This window comes from Macaca fascicularis, chromosome 17 (assembly GCF_037993035.2).
Source record: "Macaca fascicularis isolate 582-1 chromosome 17, T2T-MFA8v1.1".
Lineage (NCBI taxonomy): Eukaryota > Metazoa > Chordata > Mammalia > Primates > Cercopithecidae > Macaca > Macaca fascicularis.
In genome coordinates, this window is record NC_088391.1 from 10,750,327 (window position 1) to 10,765,407 (window position 15,081).

The following is a 15,081-nucleotide window of genomic DNA, read 5'->3' on the forward strand; positions in this document are numbered from 1 at the left end:
CCACCCAGGAACTAACTCATCGCAAGGAGACAGCGTCAATTCCCTATGATTTCATCTTCAACCCAACCAATCAGCACTCCCCGCTCCCTGGCCCCCTACCCACCAAACTATCCTTGAAAAATCCTAGTCTTAGAATTGTTGGATAGACTAATCTGTGTAATAATAAACCTATGGTCTCCCATTCAGCTGGTTCTGTGATAATTAAACTTTCTCTATTGCAGTTTTCTTGTCTTGATAAATTGGGTCAATCTAGGCAGCAGGCAAAATGAACCCGCTGGACGATTCCACTCAGTCCCACAAGACTGCCCCCCATTGCAGATGCCAACAGGAAGTAGGAAGTCCCCAAGTTACTCACAGCTTCTGTCTGACTTGGCTACAAATTGAAAGTTCCCATGACTGCCTTCTTGAGTTTGATCATTTGCTAGAACAGTTCACAGAACTCAGAGAAACACTTCACTCACACATGCCAGTTTATTATAAAGGATATTACAAACGATGCACATGAAAGAGCCAGATGAAGGACTACATAGGGCACAGTATGGGGGAAGATGCAAGGAGCTGCCAGGCCTTCTTCAGGCACACCCTCCTCCAGGCATCTCCAATGTCCAGCAACCTGAAACCTCTTCAAAGCTCTCCTTTTGAGTTTTATGGAAACTTCATTACATGTGCATAATTGGTTACATCATTTGCCATTGGTGATTAATTCAAACTTCAGTTCTTCTCGCTGATTGGGGGATGGAGCTGAAAGTCTCAATTCTCTAATGAGGATTGGTTCCCCTGGCAACCAGCCTGCATGTGGAGTCTATCCTGAACCCTCCCTCCTTCCCCAGCAGTCATCTCAGACATCTCATTCACGTACAAAAAGACACATCACTTATCACTTCAAAGCATTCCAGGAGTTGCGTGCCAGCAAACTGGACAAAGACCAAAATAGGTATTTCTTATTGTAAGTCACAGTATCACAGGGGGCCTGGCAGGTAACCTAAATGAGGGAAGGGGGGCCAGGAGTGAGACCACAGGGAGAGTGACTGGTGAAATGAAGAGTACCCGCTATGTTTAAAAGGGCTGCTGAGTTATCGTAATAGCAACAACAACAACAACAAAACTATTTTACTCCATTTTTGTTTAAGAGGCCTTTACCCATTCCTGCTCATAGGCTAAGATAATTTTAGAGCACTAATATGCAAAAACAACAATCATGTAGTTTACAAAACACTTTGGGATTGAAGGAGACATATTTAAACAGCTATGTTTTGTTAAAGATTTATAGGACCATTCAGACCTGACCAAGGACAAAGACATTCCCAACCTCCCCAGACCCTTGCTGGCACCCAGTTGTCTGCGGTTACTGGTTAGCTCTTCATCTCAATTCCCTCCTCTTTCCCCTGCCCTTAACATGAAAAGTACCTACAATGGGTACTGGCTTAAGATGGTGCTTTAGGACAATAGTCCAGCATCTTCTCGGTTTTCTGGCTCTCCAATAAACCTACTTTTCCTCCCATCAATTTTTGTCCTTCTTTCTGTTTGGCAGGGCCATGCCCCTCTGAAGCTTGTAAGGAAAGATCCTTGCCTGTTTCTTCCAGCTTCTGGTAGCCTAGGCATTGCTTGGTTTGTAGATTTATCATGCTAATCTCTGCCTCTGTTGTCACATGGCATTCTCTACCTTCCTTCTGTGTCTGTGTCCAAAGTCTCCTCTTCCTATAAGAATTCCACTCATATTGGATTATGGCCCACTCTAATCCCTCATGACTTTATCTTAACTTGATTACATCTGCAAAGACCCTAGGTCCAAATAAAGTGGCATTCACAGGTTCTGAAGGTTGGAAATGCAACATATCTTTTTGAGGGACACGATTCAACTCATAACAGAGTGTAAGTTGGGTACAATCTTTCTAAGGGACAGTTTGGCAATATGTTTCAGAGTTCCATTTTCAAATTATGCTAATGACATCTTTGCACAAATGGGAAAGTTACATACTGGTTTCTGTAGTGATGGTTCATCAAAAAGTCATGGTCAGTGATTGTCTGAGGCTGCCAGGTGGGAGTAAAATAATTTACCAAGACAGGAATGAGTTTAGAAAGGCAGGTTTATTACAGAAAGGGGAGTTATGTTGCAAGGATACAACAGGCAAGACAGCAGAAGGAAGGCTGTCTGCCAAGGGGCAGGGCCTGGCGGGGGAGTTGTATAAGGAGGCTGAATGCTCGTGGACAGGACGCTGGGGCATAGATGGGCTATGAGCTGAGCACATGTCACAGGATGCCTGAGTGCTACTGCGCCTTTTGCAGTTGACCCCATTTCTAGGAATATTTGTTCCTTTTTACCCCGGCTAAGCCCGTTCTCTAATTTTTTCTCTTAACTTTTTAGGGCCCCACGCACAGCACTATATAAAACTCCGAAAAAATGTCAACAACCGTTATGCTCATCAATACGGAACCGTTCAGGAAATTCAGAATGAAGCATTATGTACACATTTAAGTCTATTTTTATTGATATGGAAACACAGTCTAGTTATCTTGCTAAGTGAAAAAAGCAGGTTACAAAATGGTGTGATCTCATTTATATAAAATTGTACATCTTTACATAAATGTAGAGCCTGAAGAAGTGTTCAGCAAATTAACCAATTAATAGTGGTGATAGTAACTTAGGAAAGAAGTGAGGCAGAGAGAAGTCAGCTCCACCTAACTGAATGGAATGGGCTTGTGATAGGAGAGAGTTCCTGTGAGCCAAACAGAGGTAATAAAGCTATCGGGGCAGAATAAACCAACCAACCCAAACAAAGCTACAGAGATGTCCACCCCAGGGAACTTCATCTGGAGGAATTGATATCAAAGTTCTGTACTAGATGATATCTTACATGTAGTATTTAAAATCAGAGCATCTCCACACTTAAAAAAAAAAAAAAAAAAAAAAAAAAAAGGCTGGGAGAGGTCATTTTTGTGAAGTTTAAAGAACCCTGCACTTGAGGACAGAGAGCTGGGCTGGCCTATCTCCAAACAGAAATGGCTGTATTGCTTACTGATTATGAAATCTCACATGCATCACATCTTATCTGGACTTTTTTCTTCCTATGTAGGTGAGGATTGCAACCCTGCAGCAGTTATTACAGGGATTAAGTAGATGAACTATTTGGGGGCCATGGGCAAACTGGGAAGTGCCAATTCATTCTTCAACTGTGTTAGGCAGAGTTCTAGGTTCTGGGAATTCCTCAGGAAAGGGGATAAATGTACATTCATGGAGCTAATATGCTGAAGGGAGAAAAGTGATAAACTAATAAACAAATATATGCTATAATAACAAGTAAGGAAGTATGAGAAAAAACATAAAATGCATGTAATACAAACATGTACTTCATATAAATCTGCCATGTAAATATGTATCACCATGTCGAGTTCAGAAGTATAAAGAAAAATACAATAGGCTAAGGGCATAAAGAGGCCTGAGAGGTTGCTATTTTAGGTAGGGTGGTGGGAGAAGCCCTCCCCATAATGTGGCACTGACCTCATTTCTGGTGGACGTGTGGGAGGAGGGGAGAATCTTGGGACCATCTTGGGGAAGAGGCTTCCAGGCAGAGGGAACAGCACAGGAGCCCTGCATGTCCTAAGAGCAGGTCAATGTGGCTCCAGAGAAATGAGGGAGACTGGTGGCAGGTGAGGTCCAACAGGTCGAAGTACAGACCAGGGTATGCCTCTGAGTTTGGACTTCAAATGAGAAAAGAAATATGGCAGCGTTTTAAGTAGAGACTTGACACTGCCCAACTTCTGTTTTAAAAAGATCACTCCCTGCATAGACTATATTGCTGGGAGGTGGAAATGGAAAGAGGGAGACCAATTAGGAGGCTGTTGCAAAGCCCAGGTGAAAGTCATGGGTGGCTTGTACTGGGAGGTATTGGGAAAGAAAACGAGGAGTGGTGGATTCGGATGGAATCTACCTCTATGGACATAGAGCCAAAGGGACTTGCTGACAGACTCACTGTGTGTTTGGGAGAGAAGCGGGAGGGAGATGACTCCAAACTTTTGCCCTAAGCAGTTGGAAAAATGGAGTTAGCATCTGAGATAAGGAAAGTTGGGGAGGAGTGGAATTGGATAATAAGGATTCAGTCTTGGATGGCAGGTGGCACCCAAATGTAAGTCAGAATTATTATTGATTTCACCCTGGCTGGGCAAGATGATAAGACAGTATGTTCAATAGCAAAGTTATTTTCCTCTTTGTTGACTCCCTGACATTTCCTCCCCTAACCTCAACTCCACAGGAGTACCAATTACTTTCACATGTGATGGGATTCACTTACCCGGGGAGGAGTGGAGAGAGGAGGAATCTACCCAGGTCCTCCAGTAACAAACCCTAGCAGGGACAGTGGAAGCTGAACCTCCACTGCGAGTAGATCTCACTAGCATCAGCTGCTCCCAGCATAAAAACAGCACAATTTTCTTCCCAAGGCATCTCTCTGATCATTAGTGATAGCTCCACGGGACTGAGTGTACATGATTCTAACCAGTAAAGGAGAACTTGGGAAGTGTTGCTGTCTGATACCATCAACTGCAGAGGAAGAAGTTCTGCTTTGGGAATGTTAGAAACCTCTCCTGTTAACAGGTAAGAAAAAGCTATTTTCAGTCCTTGCTTTTTAAAAACTCATAGAATTTTCAAAAATTCCATTAGCTTGGATTATAGGTAGAGAGTTGTTTGCTGTAAAAATGGGTAGTATAAGGTAACAGTTTATGTTGTCAAAGCAGTATTTTGCTCCTCAGGAGGAAGGTAGAGGGAGGTCGGTTCCATTCACTGGGAAGCCTGACCACTTTGCCCACAGCCTGGCATGAACTGGGGTGTACAGCAATGCATCAGGCTCAGTGTGTTTAATGGGCTGTTGCTATGAAATTTTTGTCCCTGTAATCAGAGCCTCTGCCTTGATAACTTAATTGCACTTAAAAAAACTCTTGAATTTGAGTACATCCTGAGAATATCACGAGGGCTTTTGATTAATGTAAAATTAAAGCTCTTTCAGAAGCATTAATTGAATAAAGAGAACACTATTCAAAGAGCTGTAAGGACATCCCAAACCATTTGAAGATACAGACTCTACAGTCATTATCTTAAAATCTGGTTAATTAAGGCGCTAAGTGTCATTTCAAACATTTTGACTTCCGGGTACTTTATATTTAACTTTCTATCTAATTTTCTTGTTCTCTTGACCATTAGGAATCTATTTTTTCTTCTCACATTGAATCCTTTTGTTTCCATGTTAGCAGGAAAATAACTCTAGAATATTTCCGATGCAGTCTTTCAACCCATCTTTCTTACTTGCCAAGTGTTGATGAAATGTCATAATTAGAAGTGATCTGTTTCTTCTGTGGTGACTAAGCTAAAGCATGCTCCGTGCTTGGCAGAATAATTTGTTTTTTTGACTGTTGAAAGAAACAAATTGTAAACATAATATTAAGTTAGTGTTAAGATTGACAAACCATATACTTAACAGATTGGGTAATTGCTATTTCCCCGAATAAGGTAAAAGAAACCATTAAGTTATGGGTTAACGGTCAAGTTAACAGGTTGACTTGAAACCGCAAGTACCATTTCAGATGTTTTTGGCTTAAAGTCATAGAAGACCCATAATGCCTAACATTTACAAAATTAATTACCTTACAACATAAAATAGGTGGTAGCGAATTCTCCTAAGTTGGCTAATTCAACATGTAATTTAAATGAAATATTCCTCACTGTGTGAGCTTTAGTCCTCAAATTCGTCCTGGTTGCAAGATTCTGCAGCACCTCCATGCAGAAGCTCCCTCTGAGGCAGGACTGGAACTCTGTTTTCTCCTTTTTTATCACTTTTTAAGAGCAGAGAAACCTTTCCCCAAAAGTCACCCAGTAGACTTCCACCTACGTCTGATTGGCCAAAGTTGTGTCAAACGCTTATGACTAAACCCAAATCAGAGAGGAAAGTGGGTTGCCATGCTTGTCTCAGGCTCCTTGATTCACCCACTGAGATGAGGGAGAAACTCCTCCTTTCATGAAGGGCATGACCCCCAACACCTACTCGAAGGCAGAGTTCTGTCAGCCAGGGAAAGATGGGCAGAATGGTTGCTGGGTGGAAAAGCATGTGCTATGGTTTGATGTTTGTCCCCTCCAAACTCATGTTGAAATGTGATCCCCAGTGTTGGTGGTTGGGCCTAGTGGGAGGTGTCTGGGTCATGGGGGTGGATCCCTCATGAGTGGCTTGCTGCAGTCGCCATGGTAATGAGTAAGTTCTTACTCTGCTAGTTCCTATGGGAGCTGGTTGTTTAAAGGAGGCTTGGCACCTCTTCTTCCTCTCTGTCTTGCTCCCTCTTTCACCATGTGACATGCCTGCTCCCCCTTTGCCTTCTGCTATGATTGTAAGCTTCCTGAGTCCTCACCAGATGCAGATGCCAGCACCACACTTCTCGTACAGGCTGCAGAACTGTAAACCAAACAAACCTTTCTCTATAAATTACCCAGTCTCAGATATTTCTTTATACCAACACAAAGTGAACTAACACAGCATGGCAGGCACTAGTGTCTGCCTGTACAGTCTCCTGGTATTCCTCCTATGTCTCCAGCCGCTGCTTGGCTGGAGTGGCTTGTCTAGGCTGGAGTAGGTCTTAGAGCCGTTGATCTGGCTGGATTTGCAGGGGGTGACTTCTCCCCATGTGTATTCATTTGGGTCCCAGCTAAAGTAATAGCAGCTACCAGAGGCAGACTCTTCTCATAGTGATGACAGGAGGGCAAGTGGAAACTCCTGAAACCTTTTAAAGCCTAGGCTCGCGACTGGCACCCTGCCACTTCTACCAGTTAGTCAAAGCAAGCTGCAAGACCAAGCCCAGAGTCAAGGGCAATGCATGATGCCTTTTGTAGGAGGATCCACAGAGTTATAGGGCAAAGAGTATGGATACAAGGAGCAGGAGAAATTGGGGCAATAATTCAGTCCACCTGAGTATATACCACACCGGGAGAAGACAAAAGAGAAAGCCTGGGCTCAGGTTGAAGTGATGGAGTCCAGGGTGGAGCTGCCTGTCTCTCTATTCCTGGCTGCATCTCACTGTAATTCAGACTACACCGTATGTTCTCTTTGGAATAGACTACCCGATAGAGGCTCCATCTCTCCCAAATCCGTTTGTTATTTATTCAGTAATGCCTGGACTACTTTCCAGGCTGGTGCCCTGGATGTTGATTCCTCTAGTATGGTTGTTATGGGAAACATTTCATTTCACATCTGCTGACACAATTTGCTGTCTCTCTAAAAAAAAAAAAAAAAGAAGAAGAAGAAGAAAAGGAGAAAGAGAGAGAGGTTCATACTCCAATGGCTGTAAAGGATAAGGAGTAATTTATTCAGAGCTATATACAAATCAGACTATCATCTTCCAGACAGAATCAATAATATAATTTTAAGCCCACACACATTTACAAACGCTAGCACTCCCGTGCAGCTGGGTTGCCATGGGCAACCAGGGCATGCCAGCTCCTGATCTGAAGCAGGCCGATGTCTCCCAGCCTTGTAAGCACATTCTGCAGACAGAATTCACAGAATTCAAGGGAGCTGAGGATGTTAGTGTTGGCTCTGATCTGACCGCCACACAAATGCACCCCTGTGATGGTTTGGATTAGCTCTTGTCTGAACTGCTTAGCTTTATTTAAACTTCTGTTTGCACAGGACATCTTCAGTCTCCCTTCTGTGTCTGTGTTTCAGCAGGCTGGAGATGGAGGGGGAGGTGTGTGAAGGACCTGTGGGCAAGGAGGAGAGCAGGTAATGAGAGCTCCACCCACAGCCACTGGTGATCACAGCAGCCAAGGGTGGGGCTCAGGCCCACTGGGGATAGGCTGGGTGCTAAACCAATGGATCTTCCCAGTAAGAACTGGGCCCAGTGGATCTTCCCAATAAGAGAGCCTAATGGGGTGTTGGGAGTGGATGTGTGTTGGATGTGAAAACAAGAGCCAGAAATAGGAAGGCAGGAAGGAGAGAAGAGGGTGGTCTGGCAAACGCAAACATTGGGAGCAGGTGGGGACAGGCAGGTCCTGGTAAAAGGACTGAGGAATGGGGAGAGTGCACAGGAATGACCCATGATGGTTGCATTTGGATATGTCAGTACAAACCTAAATACACTGTCAAAGGAAGCCTGAATTAGAAATTTCCTGGTGAGGAAGCCTCTGACCTTCACAAAAACATGAAAACATTTAATGAAGAATGCAGAGATTTTTTTTTAATTAGGTAGTATGATAAAATCATGTGACCTGTCCCTACCCAACTGGACCTAGTCTTGGTCAGACACAAAGAGGTACAGATGGATAGAGAGGCCTGGGCTGTATCCCACACCCACCACTGAACCAGCATAGCCTTGACCTGTAACAGAGGCTTCGACCTCCATGTCCACATCTGCTGCAGTGGAGAGGTGCCTTGGGTGGGAAAACCGAGCAGAAGGTCTTAGGGGAGACTGGGCGGGTGAGGGGACCTGGAAGCCTGGGGTTTGTGTGAGTTGGGGTGGGGGAGACTCATCAGAAAAGTCTTTAAAGTGCAGCAGAAAAATTGTAGGAAGCTCTTGGAGATCACCTGGTCCAACCACCTCATTTCACAGACAAGAAAGTTCAGATCACAGAAGTTAAGTAATTTGCCCAAGGTCAGAAAACCTGAGAGAGGCAGGTGGAAGGCAGTGGAGGCCGTACTGACCACGGGGCGAGGGAAGCCCCAGGCTCCAAGCAGGAGGTGGCATGAGGAAAGGAAGGGTCAGGAAAGTGGATCTGGGATCCAGAAGGATCGTGGAGAAAGGCAAAAATTAGGGGGCCCCAGAAACCACTGCTGTCGGGGGTCACAGTGACAGCAGACAACAAGAGGACAGTAGCTAATGACATGGTCCTGGGCAGATAAAGGGGATGAGGGTGAGAAAGAAGAAAATCATGGCTGGACTTCTGAGTGTCGGTGGCGGGTCAGATGGTGCTTCCGTTTCTGGGAGAGTAAAAGATGACTCTGGTTGGGAGGCTGGGCGGCTCGTTGGATGGTGGGACCATTCCTAGGGAATGAGGCTGCAGAAGCTCCCAGCATGCTGAAGATGGAGGAGCCAGTCAGACAACCCAGGGAGAAATCCTGCCTCCAGGGAAGGCTGCCCTGCACCTTTAGGATCAGTGGGACCCCCACCCACCATGCGTCACTCATGCTAGGGCAAGCTGCAATGTCTGGCTCCAAGGCTTGTCTCTGACTCTTATCTCCCTTGTTCCTAAATCCTCTGGCTTCATATTTTCCAGTATAGACCCCAAATTCTGATCTTCTGTTAATCTGCGTGCACAATCACCTCTGAAATACTAATCTCGACCATTGCCATCAGATGCCTGATTCCTTGTGCACACAGACATCAATGACACCAACATTTCTGCAGGAGGACAAGACACCCTTTCCCACTGTCTGTCCTGAGGGACCCCTTTTCTGAGTAACCTCACCCTGCTGTGATGGTGCCTCCCATAGCTCTCCCGAGCTCCAGACCTTTATTGCTAATTTCCTGGTAAGCCTCTCTACCCAGATATCTCAAAAGGGGCTTTGATGACTCCAGGGGAATCAATGATCTTAAACTGCACTTCTTTTCTCCTTTTCTCACAGCCTCTTCCCCTGTGTCAGTCAGAGCCCTGGAGCCATCCTTCCTCTCCCCAAGCCCTGCAGTCACTGCTGCTGCTGGTCTCCAGCCCCCCTGCCCTGCCTTGGTGCAGGTCCCCTGCAGTTCCATCCTGGGCTGCTGCAAAGGGTCTCCTTCCCTTCCAATCTCTCCTTCATGCCGCAGGGAAAATGGTCTTTCTCCGAAGCCTTGCTGAGACGGCTCTTCATTTACTTAGGGATGATGAAATCCAACCTCCTTAATATGACCTGCACTTTCCTTCAGGATCCCACCCCTACACATTTTTTGGTCTTATCTCTTTCTCTTTCCTGGCTGGCGCCAGAATTTCCTCATGCTTAACCACTAGCAGCTCCATGATTACATAGAGCATCCAGCTTATTGTTGCTTCTGCACTGTTGTACTTGTTCTGTCTGTTCCTGGAAGAACAGCCCCTCTTGTCTGCCTGAAAAGCTAATACTTACCCTTCCAATGACTTCTCCTTTGGGAAGCACCTCCCCACCCGACCTTGGCAGCCAGAGGTAAGGGCTTCCTCTCTGTGTTGTTGAAGAGCTCCAAGGACAGCCTCTGACATGGCACTTACTGCACCGTAATATTGTTGGCTCCCCTCTCTGTCCTGGGTTTTGTCTTCATTGTCTCGGCAGCTAGCACATTGTCTGGTGTAGGGTATATTTTTAATAAATGCTGGTCAAAGTAAGATGATGGAGGAAGACATGAGTGAAGAGTTCCAGCAGTGCTCCCTCACTGTGCCCACTCCCATTCTGAAGGAGCTGCTTTCAATGTTGAACAGAGGCTGACTCCCAAGTAAACCATCCCCCACAGACTAGCTGCAGCTTTGTGGGTACAGATTCTGCTAAGCTGGGTAACGGTTGGGATAGCAACAGTATTTAGAACCAGAACAAAACCTAGGGATTCCTTAGCACACCTTCTCATTTTAGGAGCAAGGCTCAGAGGGTGAGGCAGCATGGCCAAGGTCACATGACTGGATAGTTAGAAAGTCACTTCAACCAGGCACAGTGACTCACACCTGTAATCCTAGCACTTTGGGAGGCCAAAGCCAAGTGGATCGCTGGAGCCCAGGAGTTCAAGGCCAGCCTGAGCAATATAGTGAGACCTTATCTCTACAGAAGATTTAAAAACTAGCCAGGCATGGTGGTGCATGCCTGTGGCCCTAGCCACTTTGGGGAGCTGAGCTTGAGCCCGGGAGGTCAAGGCTGCAGGGCGCTGGGATCACATCACTCCACTCCAGTCTGGGAACACAGTGAGATCCTATCTCAAGAAAAAAAAAAAAAAAAAAGAAAGAAAGAAAGTCACTTGAACACATATCAGACCTAAAGTTCCTTGGTCTTTTTCTTGCAAACCTTCTGCTTGCTACAAATGGAGGGGCTAATTCTTTCATTTAAACAATACTTTTTTTTTCTGGCTACAAAATAAGTGTTCATTATAGAAAATTATAAACTGATTGTTTAGACTCACTGTAGAAAATAAAGAGAAAAGCAAAGATAAGAAGATAGGAATCATGTGTGAACATTCTACCAGAAAGACAATTAGTTCCTTCTATTTTGGCTTTTTGAATTGCAAGGAACAGAATCCCCTGGAGTTGACTCAAGCCAAAGGGTTTTGTGGTGGGGACACAGGTGGAATAACAAAGAATCTCACAGAAATCTTAGAGCAAGAAGCTGTTTCAGGGCTGGTCCTTATTAAGCTGGAGGGAGAGTGGCTTTGGATTCAAAGGATATTCAGGGATCCAAGAATAAATAGCTCAGAATTTTTACCCTGAAGCCCCACTGTTTATACAACCCAGCTTACTCCACATACCTGCTTCTTTCGGTCCCGCCAGGATACTTTGCAAATGTGCTAGTTTAGACACTGAGAGAGACTTGCATTGGTCCAGCCCATCTTTTCAATAGTCCTTGGATTGATGGACATCCTTTATACTGTGCCCAATCAGCTGTGAGCTAGAGCGTCAAGGGCTCGTGACCAGCCTCTTGTAGGATAGTAGGAGGCTGTCCTGGCTTCAATGATAATGATAATAGTCAACATGCATGGAGCACCTGCTACATGCCTTGCACTACTCTAAACACTGCACGCATGTTATAACATTTGCTTTACTCTTCGCTCTATGAGGCAGGCACCGTGATGATCACCACTTGACAGTTGGGGAAATTAAATATCGTAACCCATAGAGCTGTAGCTCTATACTCGACTGCCCCAGCTAAAACTGTGATGCACCCATAACGCTCCCATCTCCTATCCTTCTTTCCCCCGTCAGTCCCCTTCCTGCCAAGTCCCAGTGCTCTCACTTTGGTTGCCCCAAGTACCTCGTTTAAGTGCTCCATGCTCCAGAATCATCTCTACTCCCTCACCTCTCTCCCATCTGCCCAAATCCTGCTTCATTCAATTCACCCCATCTCTCCATCCTCCCTGTACCTGACCCCAGAGAAGCCTGGTCTGGCCTTTTGGAGTGTAGGGCCTGCCATTAGTAGAGGATTCTTTCCTCTAGGTAGACTCTGTATTCTTTGGACGTGGTGAAATAAAATATCAGGGCACTGGACTGGGTGCGGTGGCTCACCCCTATATAATCCCAGCACTTTGGGAGGCCAAGGCAGGTGGATCATGAGGTCAAGAGCTCGACACCATCCTGGCCAACATGGTGAAACCCCATCTCTACTAAAAATACAAAAATTAGCTGGGCATGGTGACACTTGCCTGTAGCCCCAGCTACTTGGGAGGCTGAAGCAGGAGAATTGCTTGAACCCAGGAGGTGGAGGTTGCAGTGAGCTGAGATGGCACTACTGTACTCCAGCCTGGTGACAGAGACAGACTCCGTTTCAAAAAAAAAAAAATCAGGGTACCAAGAGTAAGTGAGTCCTTAAAGGGTTTCTGGGCCCTGTAGAATGGATCCTACACGCAGAATCCAAGCCACATCCAGGTTTTACCACGATGCTCCCAGCCTCCTGCCTAAAGGGGGCACTGTTAATCACCCACAAATCCTGCACCCTGAAGATGGCAGTCCTCTGATGACAGGGGACAGAAGCCCTGCAGTCCAGCTTATAACCTATAGCTGGGCCCTAAAGGAGACAACTTCCTTTCCCCTGAGCCAAGTTATGGGCAAGATGAAATGAGCTTGCAAACTTCTGCGGCCCTATTTGGCAACCAGAGAGATGAGTATTCCCCTAATCTCTCTATTTCAAGAAGATCCAGCAAGCAAGATCTTTAAACGAAGAAAGTTTAAGCAAGGGACTAGTAGGCCTTATGCTCTCCTAAGCACAGATCTGCAAGGGCACAGTGCTGGGGCATAGAAGATGAGAATCTATTGTTGCCTCTGTTTCCTCAAGACAGAAACAGTCACATGGAAGAATTGCAATCTCAGGCACCTTTGGGAATTTTCCTGAGCAGCTCCCAAAGTGCTGTTGTAAAATTAACTGTAATTAGGATTATTGCTTAAACTGTCACATATCTAATTACCATGTAATACAATCAAACTTATTATGAAATACATGTCAGATTCACTTTGATGTAGACTTTATGTGATTACAATCTTTACCTACTGTGGATTTTTTTCTTAGTAGTTTACTACTTGTTATATTACATGTGCAGAATTAAAAGTGTTTAAGAAATGAGTGGCTGGGATAGAGAACTCTTTCTTGTCCTGTTTTTCATTCATTATTTATGAATAAATAAGAAAAAAGTATTATTTTTATGATTATCTTTTGAGACAGAGTCTTGCTATGTTGTCCAGGCTGGTCTCGATCTCTCCTGGGTTCAAGTGATCCTCCTGCCTCGGCCTCCTGAGTAGCTGGGAATACAGGCAGGTGCCACCGTGCCAGGCTCCTGCTTTTCTTTCTTTTCTTCCTAAAGTGGGTGAAAAAGGGCTTTCAGCCTGATGTCTTCCATCTTGTTCAGTAAAGGCAGAGAGCCTATCCCCCTACCCTCCAGAGTCATTTTCGTGGTTGGAACCACCTCTGGGAAGATGGCTGTTGTGCTGCACAGAAGGGAGTCGCATGCGGGCTGGGTGGGCCCAGTCTCACCGAGACCCTGATGGGCCTGTGTCTCGGGTGGGGTCTGCGCAGCACCCTGAACACAGCGGCGATCCTGAGGGACCCGTGATGCATCTAGCCCAAACCTGCCCCGCTGAGTCTCGGCCGGTGGACGAGCAGGGGCCGCCGAGTGCCGACCCCCGGGTTGGCTGCTGTGGGCCTGCCTCACCCGGCGGAGAACGCACAGCCACTCCATGGGAACCGAGGAGCTCCCGCACCGCACAGTCCTGGCTCGGAGCCCAAGCGCAGAAAAGGTAGGGGCGCAGCCACATCGGTGGGCCAGGGCAGTCTGCCAGGCGGGGCCTTGGGACTGGGCTGGAATCCCCTAGGCAAGGCCAGGAAGTTAGCCTTCTGCCAATGACCCCGTTTAAAGCCCAGGTCCAGAACAGGTGCTTGGCGGCCTTCTGCAGAAGGTGGCATCCCGCCTTTGCTGCCTGTAACGCCCCTCCCCAAACTCGCACACCTCCCAGCCACCCCCGTACCCACGTGGTGTGCTTCTGCCAGCTTCTTCCTCTGGCTTTCCCATGCCCACCAATACTTCCCTTCCTATGCCCACTTCCTTTCCAGTCCAATCCCATTCTTTACTTTCCAGAGTGACAGTCACCTCTTTGGATAAATCAGATTCATGCTAACAATGTTAGTGTGTAAATAATTTCCAGTAATCCACTGCACTTGATTTCAATTCAGCAAACATTTGTGGAGCAATTCCATAGACTGAGCCCTAGAGAAAAATCAAACTTAAACGAAATCCAGCCCCTCAAGGCTTTACACAGCTAGCACAATTTTTCCTCAAAAGAGATGTTTTTAGGTGGTACCATAATGAGATTTTTAAAATTTTAATAATGTCATTTACATGTTAACATGCTGTAAGAGTATAACAAGTCCATGAAATCCATTATTTCAAGATTACTTTTGTTTAGAATGAGGCTAAAGACGGTAGTATAGAAAATAAGTGAGGCTACTTAAAGAAAAATATTCAGTAAATAACACCGAAATGGCAAAGTCTGTGCAGATGGTGGCCTCATGGCTAATTTTTAGGAAGCAGGAACTCAATGGGAGAGGAAGACTGTATCCAAAAGACACGTAATCCTAACAGGGAAACTGAGAGGGGGAAATTACTTGTGGTTTTGGGAACAAGGAAGGCTTCTTGGAGGAGGTAGCATTTGAGATGGGCCTTGATGGACAGCAGAAATAAAACTAATGTTGAACAGTAAGGTGGAAATGGATTATAAGGAGTTAAGAACTGGGTTTTGTTCCTTATGCCTTAGTTACCTGTGCAAATAATATTTCAAAAGAGGCTTTCCTGAAGGCAAGGATCTTCCTACTGTGGGTGAGATCACTGGAATATGATTGGCATCTAAAATACTGACCAACAGTTACTGTCGGAGTGCAGCTTCCAGGATAAGCACAAGCAGTGTGAAACTTTTGCTTCCAA